Here is a 16,001-nt window from a genome sequence, read left to right as displayed (position 1 = left end):
TTTCCTTCAACAGAAGATGTGCCAATATTACACATTTTTAAAGACTTCCAGAAGCAGCCATACTGAAAAGGTTGTTTCAGCCTCCAAAAAAAACAATCAAGATAAACAACCTCACTTGGAGATGATTTTGCAAGTATCTCTATCCAAATAGAACTCGATATATACAGAGTAGGAATTAAAAATGCATGCAAACAAAAAAAACACCACACACAAAACACAGCAACACCACAAAACAACCTAAGAGTTGAAGGTGTCTCTGCTCACTGCAGAGGGCTTGTACTACATGACCTTGAAAGACCCCTTCCAACCTGAAGCATTCTATCATTCTGGGGCCTACTGCAACAGGATGAAGGGGTGATGCCTTCAAACTAAAAAGAGAGAGACTCAAACTAAATATTAGAAAAAAGTATTTTTTAGAGTAAGGGTGATAAGACACTGAATCAGGCTACCCAGAGGTGGCAGATGCCTCTTTCCTGGAACCATTCCAAGTCAGGCTGTTCCAGGCTCTGAGCAACTTCATCTAGTTGAAGACTTCCCTGCTGACTAAAACAGGGTTGGACTAGATGACCTTTAAAGGTCCTTTCCAAAGCAAAACTGTTCTATGATTCTAAGCTAGCCACAGTAATATTTTCCATTTGGGAAAATGTAGTAGCTTGACAACCTAAAATTATATCAACTTCAGTAGAACAGCTGTTAACTTTGCATAAAATGTTGATTCGTAGCAATCAGTAAGAGTAAGTTTACCTAGAGGAGAAGAAAGTGACAATAAAGGTACAGCAACAGAAAGAGATTAAAAAAAAAAAAAATCAGATAGTTCCATCCAGGGTTATTCCAATATAAATCTTAATCTAGCTCTGCCTGTCTGAAACAAAAGTGCACCCACATCAGCTGAGCTGTATCTCTAACTCTGTAGCACTCTTGCTCCAGTACACCCATATGTGTAATCTCTTTATTTTCATGAAGCATCTGGTTCAAATTCCACTAATCTAAGAGGCATAAACTCACTCCAAAACACCTGTTGCTTGAGCATAATATGGATGTTCAGTTCTAGAAGGGGACACAACTCCCTTCAACTGCCCTAAGATGTAACAAACCACATGCTTAGGTAGTTTTTCTTTTGGGGGTGGGGGGGGGGGGTGTTTGACAAATAAAGGTAAAATGTCTTAGAGGGTTCCATTTTGGTTTTGTTATTATTTCTATTCTATCTGGTTTAGTTTCTTTCCCAACCCATCTCTCTCTCTCCCTTATTCTCTTTCTCTGCCCTTTGGCAAGGCAGAAGGGTTCATAGAGAGAGCCTCTCACTCATCTAGTGATCAGCCAACCCCACCCTTTGGCATCTACAAATTATCTCCAACATCATTAGTCCACATTCTCATTATAGTTCACAGCCCAGTCCACAATTTTTCGCATCCTGAAGCAGACATTTAAAACAGCAAATTTTATGAATGAACGCAGTAGCAGCTTCCTCAGGAGCCTTGGCCAACTAATTCAGTTATAAGCATCTTAAGTAAAGTGGAATTAATCAATATACACCCTGCCTGATGCAGCAACTGCTTGAATGACTGAAACAGTTATGTGGATATATGATGCTTGTGAATGGCAAGTGAGACCTCAGCCTAAAATTATATTAATGTAGATGAAAATTTACAGGCAAACACAAGTCTTGTACCACATTATTTTCACAAACCCCCAATGAAAAGGCAAAACTCTTTGTTTGGACAATCTTATTATTTACACTACTTCAGCACTTCCTCCTCTGAGGCTATTTAGGGATACTTTGAGATAATACTGAGTTAAAAGTACACTTGTACGTCTCCAAACTAAGGTGAGCTATTCAATGAGTACTGAGAAGGAAAAAAAAAAAATCTTAACCAACTCTCAGGCAATGGCAGGGATCCTGTTTCTGTACTGCAGCATGCATTAGCCTCTTTAGTAAGCATCACAAGCCAAAAGAAGAACAATTCAGGTTCTGCATTTGCACACTCAAAATCACATAATCACAGAATGTTTGGGGGTTGGAAGGGACCTTGAAAGATCATCTAGTCCAATCCCCCTGCCAGAGTGGGATCACTTAGAGTAGGTCACACAGGAACGCATCCAGGTAGGTTTTGAATGTCTCCGGAGGAGGAGAATCCACCACCTCTCTGGACAGCCTGTTCCAGTGTTCTGTCTCACAGTGAAGAATTTTTTCCTTCTGATTGAAATGATTAAACTTCCATAACAGCCAAGAATTTATTTCACATCACAGCTACTTTATTAACAAAATAAACTGAAAACCCATAACCAAACTGTTTGTTACTGCAGTTCTTCTGAACACAGATCCCTCAATATTTCACAGCCTTTTAGATCTGCATCCAAGAATACACACAAAACGGCCTAAGCACATTGTTCACCAGCATCTACAACACGAAATTTATTGTTCTGGTGTGCAAAAATGAGTACAAGAACTCCAACAGACCATAGAATGTTTAAGTCATAATGAGAAAAGATTAAGGTATGAGCCAATAAAGACATTTGACCTCAAGAATCAATTAGGTTACCCATCGATCAGCCAAATACTAATAGGGAATTAAAGTGGAGCTATAGATCATTCAATAGAATATTGTAAGATGTAATTAGGTAGCTCCCAAATGGGAACTTTATGATGTTTCAGTAGAAAAATGGCAGTTCTACACATAGGAGGGATTTGTTCTACAGGAAGAAGCACTTAATGAGAGGAAATTTAATTTATTATTAGAAAGAAGATTTTAAAAAGGAACTGCTTCTAGCTAATATGGCTGGATTCGATGTTCTGAAAGGTCTTCTCCAGATAGTATGATTCTAAAAGCAATAACGTTTCTCTCTAAGCAGACAATAAGGCATTGCAAACAGAGCTAGGCATTAAACTATTGAAGAATTAGAAACTGGTGGGTGCAAGACTGCTGACCTAATCACAATCTGGAAGCAATAAGAATATGGCAGTTGCCAAAAATTACATAGCCATGTCCACCACCATCCCCTCGGGTATTTTAACTTCTTCAGGATACTGAAATCAGTGTCAACTTCCAAGTAAATACATCCCAGAGCAGACAAATGTGGACAATTTTCGGGTAAGTGCATTTACAGAGGCCGCACTTGCATCCCAGCACTTTTCTACACTCCCACAGGAGTATAAAATGGATTCAGCTCCACTACTTCCCACACCTGAATGTGCTAATGCACCGCTTACCTCACAGGACAATTTTGATAGATGGTCAGTAATGAGAACTGGAGTCGAAAAGCCAGAGTGCCACAGCCAGAAATAACTCTTCTGTGTCCTCTTAGCATGTGAAGCAGGATGCTGATAGGTGTCTGATAAGCAGTATTCTCCTCCGGATAATGGCAATGAAGGACCACCAGCAGCAGTGCCAATGGGCTCATTACCATGCTCAGACCTAGCAGCAGGTTGCAGAGTGTTTAAAAGAATGACCAGACTCTAAGCACAGGCAGAATAACACATGCTAAACCCCACAGAGCTCTTCCCTGCATCTGAGCAGACCAAGTAGTGACTGTCAAAGCACAAGGACATTGTGCTGTTTTGATGGCCTCCTCATCTTACTTGTCTAACTACTCTTTTGGGTCAGTTTGAAACATATGGTCATTTATGTTTAACGTGACAGCAAAAATGCCTGAGACTTCTGCCTCTTCATGCACAGATTCTAACTTTTGAAAGAGTACAGATAAGACAGTTATTTGAATCATTTTCATTTCCTGCAAACACACACTGAAATATATACTATCTAGAAACAGTTCCTTTATCCTCTAAGAACAAATTTCTTCTTTTTAAATGTAATGTATTCTGTTCAGTTACCTTCCCCACCTGTACTGAGTTTGGCTGAGCTAGAGTTAATTCTCCTCACAGCATCTTTCTATGCTGTGTTTTGCAGCAGTAGTTGATAATGCAGCAGTGATTTGGCTACTGTTGAATAAGTATCCAGGCTGTGTCTTTTCAACATTTCCCTGCCCAAGAGCATGCTGAGGGGTGGGAAAGATGTTGGGAGGGGACACAGCTGAGCCAGCTGACCCAGATTGGCCACAGGACATCATGCCATATGACATCAGCTCAGATATAAGAATGAAGTGAATGAAGGAAGCAGGGGGGGATTCATCCATGGCATCTATTCTCCTAAGGAACCACCAAGCTTATAGAGCCTTGCTTCCCAAGACTGACCATCGTCCTGCTAATGGGAAGTAGAGACTAACATCTCTCTGCTTCCACTTCCCTGTGGTCTATTGCCTTTACTTATTATTGTTATTAAATTTGCTTCTATCTTATTACTGGCTTTTGTTATATTTTTTTCCCTCTCCCCTGTCCATTTAAGAAGGGGAATGATAGAGTGGCTTTGGTGGGGATCTGGCCCCTAGGCCAGCGCCAACCATCACACCACTCCATCCACACATAATAGGTAAATTCAGCTTCTTTAAACATTTAAAACAAAGCTCCAGGAGTACAGAAGAGGACAAGACAGTCAAAGATCATGGAATCATAGAATGGTTTAGGGTGGGAGGGACCTTTAAAGGTCATCTTAGTCCAACCCCACTGTAGTTGGCAGGGGACAGCCCAAACTAGATCAGGTTGCTGAGGACCCATCAAGCCTGCATCGAGTGTCTCCCAAGATGGGGCCTCCACCACCTCCCTGGGAAACCTACTGCAATGTTTCACTATCCTCAAAGAAATTCTTCCCAACATTCAATCTAAATCTACCCTTCTTTAGTTTAAAACTACTGCCTCTTGTCCTATTGCTACATGCCTACATGATCAGTCCCTCTCCGTCTTTCTTATAACCCCTTTTAGGCCACTACAACATTTCCCCTGTGTGAAAATCTATTTGCTTAAGCTTTGTAACTGATCCTCTAGTTATGCTTAAAAGCCCACAAAAACCATCCCACACAAACCCAAATTAATAAGAAAGTCTATCTTGGTATTTTTCCTAGGGTCCTAAACTCTTTGGGGGTAGGAAGCCTCTACTGAGGAGTAGGCTGTATCAGTAAGCAGAAGCTAGTTGCATGAGTTTCAAACAAGGCATTGTGACAGGTCATGCACTTCATCCAGAACAACCCAATCAACACTCCAGACCTGGAGAAGAAGGGCTGTAAAGCTGCCTGATATAAAAAGGACTTGCAAATGCTGAACAAGTGGTTAAAAATGAGTCAAGTGCGTGGGTGTGTCCAAGTGGCCAAGAAGGACAACAGCATCCTGGCTCCTATCACATGGTGTGACAAGCAGGATCAAGTAAGTGATTGTCCTCCTGTACATGGCTGAAGCCACAACCTGAATCCTGGGTTCAGTTTTGGGCCTTTCACTACAAGAAAGATCTCGAGGTGCTGGAGACAATCCAAAGAAGGGCAAAAAAGCTGGTAAAGGATCTGAAGAACAGATCTGATGAGGAGTGTCTGAAAGAACTGGCGTTGTTCAGCCAGGAGAAAAGGAGGCTGAAGGGAGACCTTCTTGCTCCCTACAGCTACCTGAAAGGTGGTAGTAGTGAGGTGGGGGTTGGTCTCTTCTTCCATGTAACAAGCTATAGGATGAGAGGACATGTCTTAAGGTTGCATCAGGGGAGACTTAGGTTGGATATTAGAAGAAACATCTTCAGTGATAACGTTACAAAACTCTGAAATAGGCTTCCCATGGGATTGAATCCCCATCCCCACCGATGAGGGCAGAGGAGCTACGGACAAAAAAAAAAACTGTTATGCACTTAGCAAGTTACTGAGGATTCAGATACACAGTATCCAGTTCCTCTTGGAACTTCAAAGGCCACCCACTAAGAGCAAGGCCAAGATTTTCAACAACATCAATGCTTGCGAAGCTCTTGGCAATTTTATCTCCAAGGTCTACTACCTGTTGGCGCACAAGGGTATATGTAATGCAACTACTTTAGTCATTTTTCTCTACCTTCTCTGCCCTTGCTAGTCACAACACTTTTTCCTCACTAAAGCAGTTCCTTCATAGGAAAAGCATTCCAGTGTGACACTAAAACTACATCAAGAAGGCAGCACCCAAAGCAGAAAGTAGACACCTGCAGCCTCAAAAAGATTAGCCTGAGAAATCAGGGATTAAGTATGGACAAATTAATCAAACAGCTTCTGGCCTGCAGAGCTGGCGATCTGCCCATTAGTCTTCATTTTCAAAACAATCATTAATGGAAACATTTATTATCAGGCACCCTAACTAAATGCTCTTTAAAGAGCACGTGCATTGAGTTATTAAAGAGACACTTTGGATTGATACCAAGTCTTTCAGAAAATACTTAACTAAGTAATAGCCAGAGAATGAATTTGCCCAAAGAAAGTCAAGGAAACCAGTCTGACTTCTCCAGTGAACAGGAAATCTTTCAGAGAACTAGTTAAATGCCAGATGAGAATCATAGAATCATTTAACACTGGAGAAGACCTCCAAGATCACACCTAATCATTAAACCAGCATTTCCAGCTCACCATTAAACCATGTCCCTCAGCAGCACATACACCCATTTTTTGAAAGCTTCCAGGGACAATAACTCCACTACTGCCCTTAGCAGCCTGTTCCAGTGCCTGACCACTCTTTCAGTGAAGAAATTTTTCCTAATATACAATCTAAAACTCCCCCAGTAATTTGCACTAGGACAGGAAAAAATTTCTTACTCAGTTAAACAACAGCAAAAAAAAAAAATACTGGCACCTTTCCTGACATCCTCGAGGTTGTCTCAAACAGGTAACAAAGGAAGGAAAGTTTGTGTCACTCTTGAAATAGGTTACTTGAGGTCCAGGTTAAAGTGCACTGGTAAATCAATGTGAGTCCATCTACCCCTACACTTGCTGCATGCTGTCTGTGCATATGTAGAAGCTTCAGCTCATCATAACTGTCAATCAGGTAACTTAGGAGCATAAAATTCACAGTTAGAATTACATACCTCAGTTTGCTTTGGATATCAGTTACACTACAGGAAATCTTACTCTAGACTCCTAAAAACGTTTAAGAAAGCCATAAAAATATTTTTTGCATGCTACAGAAAATACTAAGATTCCAAGTTCTGAAGTCAAACTGATTTCATTATTGATTAAGCATGGTGGGGTAGAGCGGAGCTCTGGAGATCATCTAGCCCAAAACCCCTGCTAAACCACAGTCACGCAGGCCAGGTTGCACAGGACCATGATGTGCAGGCAGGTTTGGAATCTCTCCAGAGAAGGAGACTCCACAACCTCCACAACCAGATGGAATTTCCTGTGTTCCATTCTGTGCTCACTACCCCCTGTCCTGTCACGTGGCACCACTGAAAGGAGTCTGGCCCCACCCTCTTAAGGCTTGTCCTTTAGATATTAATCAGCATTGATAAGGTTCACTCTATGGCTGCTCTTCTCCAGGCTAAACAGACCCAGGTCTCTCAGAGCTTTTCCTCATAGGAGAGATGTTCTAGTACCCTGCCTCCACTGGACTATTTCTACTAGTTCCTTTTCTCTTGAACTGGGGAATCCAGAACTGAACATCAAGCCCAGCTACAACATCACTAGAGCAGAGTAGAGGAGGTAGAGAAACTCCTTCGACCTGAGGGTCACACTTTTTAATGCACCCCAGAACACTGACGAAACTGGCCACAAGAGCACACTGCTGGCTCACAGTGAAATTGTTGTCCATTATAGAATCATAAAATCAAGAAGGTTGGAAGAGACCTCAAGGATCATCGAGTCCAACCTGTCACCCTACAACTCATGACTATCTAAACCATTGTACCAAGTCCAGCACACCCAAGTCCTTCTCATGAGTTGCTTTCCAGCAGACTCAAATTTAACTACCACCAGACCGCAACTCTTCCATCTGAGCTCAGAATTAGCAGCACTTCCTACAACCAGATTCTGTACAAACTCAAAGCACGCCTCCGAGGACAGAAATTTGAATTAATTGTTAAACATTGGTAATGTGCAACAACACTTAAACAAGCTCATAGGGTAATTAAATACAAAAACAATGCCATTAAGTGTGCATAATTTAAAAATAGTTAGTAATTTCCCTTTCCAAAGGCACTTTTGCATACATTACATCATCTAATTTACAATGTAAATGTGGCTATCAATCAATTTGTACTAATTGAAATTGGAAACAAGACAGTACGTGATCTAGAAATAACAAAGCAAAGTGAGTTTGCTTGGAACACCCTCTTTTCAGTGGGAAGAGTTCTACTCAGAGGCTGAATGTTGAAAAGGCTTGACCCTGATGAACCTTCTAGCTTTATCCTGAAGATGACATACACAGGATGGAATTCTTTGTTGGTCAGTTTCGGGTCACCTGTCCTCTCTGCTCCTCCTCACAGGTGCCATCTCTGACTTGCTGCACCCCAGTATGAGACAAAAGATGTAGCAGTGCCCTTCGTGTGCACAGGAGCAAGTCTAACCAAGAGCCTTTCTGCAGTCCAGACCTTGGCAGTGACTCTCCCCATCAGCGTTCTCACTGCTAGAAGCAGCCCCTGTGTGTGCAAACCTGCCCTCAACTTTAGCAAGTGCAGTTCCCAAAAAGAGCCTAAAGTGAGAAGTCAAATCACTCACCAGACTTCGTTCTGCTCTAGCTCAAACCTGGGCAAATCCACAGAATACACATGAAATGAAAAATACAAAATCCTGAGGGTAAAACTTAGAATGACACCTTTTAACTGATGCATAAATGGAAAATGGAGCACAAGAGAATATTGCGGTAGGAATTAAGAAGCACAGACACATGAGCAAAGCTCTGCAAGACAAGACTATCCTGTTGCACCTTGCAGTCAAACATGGCTCAATAGTAAGTGTGTGAGCTCTTCCACCTCAAAATCATTATGCAATACTCAGTCTGGTTTTCAGATCACCCAGGAAACACATCAGTTACTCTCCTGTTCATACTAAGCTCAGACTGCCCATCCTGAAGACAGGCAGGGAATGACAACAATCACGATGACACAAGAGACAGAGGTTCTTGTCACAAATGCAACATTGTGTATTTGTCTCATTCTTCTGTCAAGACTTGACGTTTATTCAGAAAAAAAAAAAGTTACGGGAATTTCAGTGCAGTACAGAGAATATTCAAAAATCTGTCAAGAATTTCCTTACATAAACTGCGAATTCATTACAAAAAAAAAAAGACAAACACTTGATAGAAGAAATATCCTAGGTTAGAGGACTTAAGTTAGATCTAACAGGCAATAGACACAGGGAGGCATGAAAGAGACAAAGATACATGGGCAATGTATCTTAAAATGTGACAACTAATAAAAGAAGCCATTCATCAGCAATAAGTGGATTGAGTTAGGAAGCTAGTTAACATTAAGTGTATATAATTTTTATTTTCTCTAGGAATTCTAGCTTTGCCAGCTCCAGCGCTCTGTGGAGTTTCATTGCAACTTTTATCTTTCTCAATGCTATTACAGGATTGTCAATCATTTCAGTCAAACCTTCTTCCCTGTACTCAGGGCTTGTGAGGTTGTGCCTCAAATCCTGGGTTCAGTTTTGGGTCCCTCACTCCAAGAAGGACATTGAGGTGCTGGATAATGTCCAGAGAAGGGCAATGAAGCTGCTGAAGGGTCAGGAGAACAGGTCTTATGAAGAGCAGCTGAGGCAACTGGGGTTCTTTTGCCTGGAGAAGAGGAGGCTGAGGGGGGATCTCATTGCTCTCTACAACTATCTGAAAAGGAGGCTGGAGTGAAAGAAAGGTTGGTCTCTTCTCCATAGTAACCACTAGTGATATGAGAAAATGGCCTCAAGTCGCACCAGGGGAGATTTAGGTTGGATATTAGGAATAATTTCCTCCCAGAAATGGTTGTCAAACACTGGAACAAGCTCCCCAGGGAGGTGGTTGAATCTTCATTCCTGGAGGTGTTCCAAAGATGCAGAGATGTGGTGCTGCAGGACATGGTTTAGCATCAGACTTGGTAGAATTAGGTAGCAGTTGGACTTCGTGGTCTTAAAGGTCTTTTCCAACCAACAAGATTCTATTGTTCTGCTCTACTCTATGATTCTCACCTCCATAATAATGTGTGTGTGTGTATATATATATAAAAAATTAAATCAGCAGCAATTTCAATACAAGTCATTTTTCTGTCTTCTTTGTTTCAAATAATTACTACTAATAAACGGAAGTATCACACACCTCTACAAGACTATCACTGGCAGAATACCCTTAGATAAACTAAATACTTGAGAAACTTGTCATTTCAGCTGTCTGTGCTAGTAGTCTCTACTCCATATACATTGTAAGACTTTTCTTGATGAATGGAATGGATAAAAGCAGGTTTGCTTAATTCAGCATTAAAAAAAAAAAAAAGCAATGATAGGAAGGATTTTATGATCCTGCTTTCAACAGGATTAAGCATGCCAGTGCTCTTTCAGGACGTTTAAATTGTTCATTTCCTGATCTTTATGGTTCATAAGGTTATTGTTAAGCTCTGTTATCTGACTATAGGAAGATTTACTGGTACCCCTTGTATTTTCTTGGATAAAATAATTTGTAAACTCTTTCACCACATGTATTTCACCCACCATTATAGAAGATAGTGCAATAATCGTGCTTCTACACAGGTGTGTGTTTGTAAAACTAAAGGAATGTTTCTCTTTACATTTAGAAGTCACCACTAATTGTAATGAATTATTAACTGCTATTGCACAGGCCAGCACTCCCTAAGAGAACTCTCCATACTGCCTGGGCTACATAAATAGCACATTTTGATTTTTAGTCCATCTGCAACCATCATCTTTAAAGAAGGTTCTCCAGCTATGATTGCACACTATCATCAGCACTAAAAAGTCAATTTTACCCAATTACAGCTCTGGATTGCAGCCACTTTGGCCAGGAGTAAGAAGATTCACAAAGATGCTCATCACTGAGTCAGAAAGCTCTCTGTGGAGAACTTCATACACCTTTCCATTGCTGGGAACACAGGCTCAGAGTAGCTCTAGGCATTGAATTTCATTGTCAAATGTCCACATGCCAACTGTTACTGGGACAGGGAGTCCTGCTTTTATGTAAATGGGGTTTCAAGCATAGTGAACAAGCCTTGTACCCAAAAATGTGAAAATTCCTAATGAGTGGTTGAACAGAATGAGCTGGCATGAGTAAGTAATGGAATAAAGAATAATTTTCTGATCTTATGCATTCCATACAAAGTACAAATGCCTGTCCACACATAAGGAACAGCCTCCCTCCTTTTTTTTCTTTTACACAAATCATGTTTGCAAAAAATATATTTCTATCCATTTAACTTTACTATCTACATGGAAACTTGGTGTTCTGTTTACACTTACATACTGGTAGCTCCAAAAGATCTTAACATACCTTCTGACAGAGCCTGTCCTTTCATATAATCACAGAATCGTTTTGGCTGGAAGAGACCTTTAAGATCATCATGTTCACCTGTTAACCCAGCTCTGCCAGGTCACCACTAAACCATGTCCCTCACCACCACATCTGCACATCTTTTAAAATCCTCCAGAGATGGGGACTCTACCACTTCATAGCAAACCAACCTGCACAATTAATCAGCAGAAAGAGGGGAAAAGCAAATCAATATAAAGAAGGACAACAAAAGAGTGGTATTTGCTGGAGGATACAGAATCATGATGCTGCTGCTTCATCAGCCTTTTGACACTCAACCCCTTCACCAATGCTTACACTATTTCCAAAACCAGCTGCACACTCACAGCTCCAAATGCCAACCAAAATCCTCTCCGCCTTCAAAAGTTACAAACTACAGTAGTTTGTTTCCCATGAGCAACTAGATTAGTGGTAACCTGGCTTCTTAGGGAGCAGTCCTGAGGAAAAGGACTTGAGGAGGCAAAGCAGGAGACAGCAACATCTGCTTATAGCCCAGAAGCCAAATGTATCCTGGACTGACTCCCAGCAGTGTGGGCAGCAGGTCTGGTTTTTTGTTTGTTTGTTTTTTTATTTGTAAGGTTGGAAAAGACCTCAAGGATCATCAAATCCAACCTGTCACCCTAAACCTCATGACTACTAAACCACGGCACCAAGTGCCACGTCCAATCCCCTCTTGAACACCTCCAGGGATGATGACTCCACCACCTCCCTGGGCAGCACATTCCAATGGCCAACCACTCTCTCTGTGAAGAACTTTCTCCTCACTTCCAGCCTAAACTTCCTCTGGCACAGCTTGAGACTGTGTCCTCTTGTTCTGGTGCTGATTGCCTGGGAGAAGAGACCAAAACCCTCCTGGCTACAACCTCCCTTCAGGTAGTTGTAGACAGCAATGTTGAGGAAAGGGATTCTGCCTCTCTGCTCTACTGAGACCCCACCTGCAGCGCTGGGTCCAGCTCTGGACTGCTCAGCACAAGGACATGAAAGAATTAGACCAGGCCCACAACTATGGCCAGTTACGATTCATTTGCAAGTTTTCAGAAAACTTGCAATTAATTGTCCTTGAGAAATCAACCTCTGACTAATTCCGGTAACACAGATTAGTGACTTTGAAAGTTGTTCTTGGAAAGAGAGAAGATAAAAACAAATTCTGTAGGATGCCAGAATACAGTAATGTGAATAAACAAGCAGTGAAAGTGTGTCTTTAACATCTAAAGGTTAATGGAGGGAAAAGAAAAAGAAGAAAAAAAAAAAAAAAGGTTTCACCCAAAGATAAGACTCATCAATACATCTGCTGATCCCATTAACTAGATTTCTCAGTGGCAAGAGTTGCATGGAAAGATCAATCAAGATGTCAAATCTTTACACTAGATTTAAAGCAATTTAACAACTTAGCACTAAGTTTTGAAGTGACTACAAATTTTCCAGTGGAAGCTGAATATTCAGAAAAAAATAAAAAAGAGTAAGTGTAAGCATCTCCAAATCAAGTTGTAATTTTATTTATCAATGACATGGCTACTGGAATTCCACACAGTCTGAAAGCAATCACTTCATCTAAAATTAAGTACAAAGATGTCAGCAGTGATAAATAAATGTACCTTTAACAGCTGTTGTGTTGTGATCAAATATTTCCTGCTTATTCAAGGTCTGAAAACAGACTATTCCATGGATGTTTTGTATCAGTACAGGAAAACAGTTACTCCAGATTTTGTGGTTTTTTCAGCTCAGATACAAACTACATTCTTATCACTGCTGACTCAAGAAGGACACAAGAAAAAGAATTTAAGTAGCATTTGTAACAAGGTTCTGTAAATGAGAATCACTGACTTAACTTTTTTAGGTCTGGAGGATAACATTTCCAGTTCCCCACATCCCAGACAGCAGTACATTTATTTTAGAGAAAATCTGAAAGTCAAGCTGTAGTAGGAAAGTGAAAGACGACTTATTTCATGTACTATTAATGGCAGGGCATAAGAAGTCAGCTTGGAAATAGCCTCTGTTCACATTTCAAATATATGCACAACAAAAGTACCAAGAGCATTTGCACAGGAGGAAGGATGCATTTCCTTTGAGGAAGGTGGAAGGGTCTTAAAGTGCCTTCTTCCAACTTCAGCAAAACTGACTCACAGACAGCTACAGTACTTTCTGCTTTGACACAGGGTAACTCAAGTATTTTCAGCTCTGTTTAGTCCTGTATTACTGCTTGTACTTGACTGGAAACAATATGATACTAGGATGTTTTATCACTATTTTCATTATTTAGAAGTTACATAAAAAAGCCAAATGTTGAAATGTTTAAAATTCTCCCAACAACAATCACCTTACACAAATTTCTTTAATAACAGTTAATGAGATTTGCTAACAGAACTTTTTTCTGGTTGCTCTCTAAACTGATGTCAACTGATGACATCAGCACCATGGTCAGCTTTTCAGTATTCTAAGATGTCAGCAGTCAGAAAGTAAGATATTGCAGAAGGATGCAGTGAGCAGAAGTGCTTCCAAAAAACAAGCAGATCCAATTCACAGAACAATAGGTACTGGAAGGAACCTCTGAAGATCTGTAGTCCAACCTTCCAAGCAGAGCAGGTTCACCTAGAGCAGGTTGCACAGGAGAGTGTATGTAGGTTTTCACCGACTCCAGAGGTGGACACTCCACCACCTTTCTGGGCAGCCTGGTCCAGTGCTTTACCACCTTCAAAGTAAAGAAGTTCTTCCTCATGATTAGACAGAACATCTTATGTTCACGTTTGGGCCCATCAGCTCTTGTCCTATCACTGGGCACCACTAAAAAAATATATTAGTGGGAGGTGTCCTTGCCCACAGCAGAGAGGTTCAATCTCAATGATCTTTAAGGTCCCTTCCAATCCCAAACCATATAAAAGGTGCAGAAAAATATAAAGTAGTTGTTTTAGGAAGCAAGAACTAAAATACTAAGGAGAAAATAAGCTGACTGCAAGCAGAGATGGTGCCTGTCATTTCAGAAATACATTAATTCACTTTTTGAGTAAAGCATTCACTCCTCTCCTCTGCAAAAGATAGAAGAGATTGAAAGCAGCACTTGTGTTACAGAATCACAGAATCAACCAGTTTGGAAGAGATCTCCAAGATCATCAAGTCCAACTGATCACCTAACCCTAACCAATCAACTAGACTATGGCACTAAGTGCCTAATCCAGTCTTTTCTTAAACACCTCCAGGTACACCACCTCCCTGGGCAGCCCATTCCAATGCACAATCACTCTTTCTGTGAAGAAGAACTTTTCTAAGATCAAGCCTAAATTTCCCTCTACACAGCTTGAGACTGCGTCCTCTTGTTCAGCAATCTCTTCAACAGACACAAAAACACACTGGACCCCAGTTAAATGTAGCGATATAATGTCATGTCCTGTGCTGCTTCTCCAAAAATCAGTTTCTGTAGGTTTCTGATTAGCAGTAAGTCACTCTTGTATATAGTTCCAGAGGTTAAAGAGAAACACACAGGATAGGATGAACCACCATATCTCACACCCCTAGCCCAAATGACTGCCTTAGCTTTGATGCTCATTTTTCAGATGATTATCATTAGGTGAAATCAAACACGGTTAATGAAGCTAAAAATGAGAATCAGATAAACTGGCTTCATGAAACATTGTCAGAGGCACACAACTAACCTTCCAAGAAAAAGGAAGAAAATGTATTTTCTCTGTGTTTAAATTTAGACTTCAAAATCCAGGTAGTAACATCTGAAAACTGCAATTATCAGCCCGGTGGTCCCCAAAACTTTAGTAATACATCTCAACATAAGATCACTGAAAATCAAGGAGTTCACTACACATGCAAAACAATCTATGAAAAAGGAATTGCAGCAGGAGCTAAAGCTGCACATAGTTCCCCTGAGGCAGGAGAAAAGGCATCCCTAAGTGGTTACCTCCTGTTTAAGTAAAAAAACAACTCATACAAAGCTTTCAGAAAGGAGCACCAGACAATATACTTAACCTGCCTGATCTGACAAGTGATGAAGAGTTTTAGTAACACTTCGCTGCAGCCTGAAGATGAAAGAATAAAACAAAGCTTTTCTTTTCATCTTAAGACAATAAACTCCACATTTAAAGAATTCTTTGATATCACACTGAAGATCCTCTAACCAGTAAATTATAAAATCACAAAGCGTATTGAGTTGGAAGAAAGCTTTAAAGGTCATTTAGTTCAAACTCTCACAGTCAGCAGAGAATCTGCAACTCGATGAAGTTGCTCAGAGTCCCAGACAACCTGACCTGGAACGGTTGCAGGGATGGAGCATCAACTACTTCTACGGGCAAGTGTCTGGGCCAGCATCTCACCACCCTCACTGTAAAGAAAAAAAAAAAAAAAAAAGTCTTCTTGTATGCAGTTTGTATCTCTTCTCTTTTAGCTTAAAACCATCACCCTTTGTCCTGGTCACAACAGACCCTGCTAAAACTTCTATCCCTTCTTAGGAGGCTCCTTTAAATACGAAAGGCCACAAGAAAGTTTCCCCAGAGCCCTCCACAACTCTCTCAGCCCAACCTCACAGCAGAGGTGCTCCAACCTTTGCATCTTTTTTGCACTCTGAACCAGCACCAGCAGGTTCATGTGCCTCCTTTGCTGAGGGCTCCAGAGCTGAATCCAGCACTGCAGGTGATGTCTCACCAGAAGAGACCAAAGGGGCAGAACC

General features: G+C 40.9%; 1 protein-coding gene across 2 annotated transcripts in view; it reads right to left on the bottom strand.

The window, feature by feature from the left end:
• CHCHD3 (coiled-coil-helix-coiled-coil-helix domain containing 3) overlaps positions 1–16,001 on the bottom strand; it is a 188,871-nt gene that overhangs the window by 160,523 nt on the left and 12,347 nt on the right. The window lies entirely within an intron of this gene.

This window comes from Indicator indicator, chromosome 3 (genome assembly GCF_027791375.1).
Source record: "Indicator indicator isolate 239-I01 chromosome 3, UM_Iind_1.1, whole genome shotgun sequence".
In the NCBI taxonomy this organism is placed as follows: domain Eukaryota; kingdom Metazoa; phylum Chordata; class Aves; order Piciformes; family Indicatoridae; genus Indicator; species Indicator indicator.
Note: the sequence above shows the minus strand (reverse complement) of the source record. Positions and strands in the feature narration are given on the sequence as shown.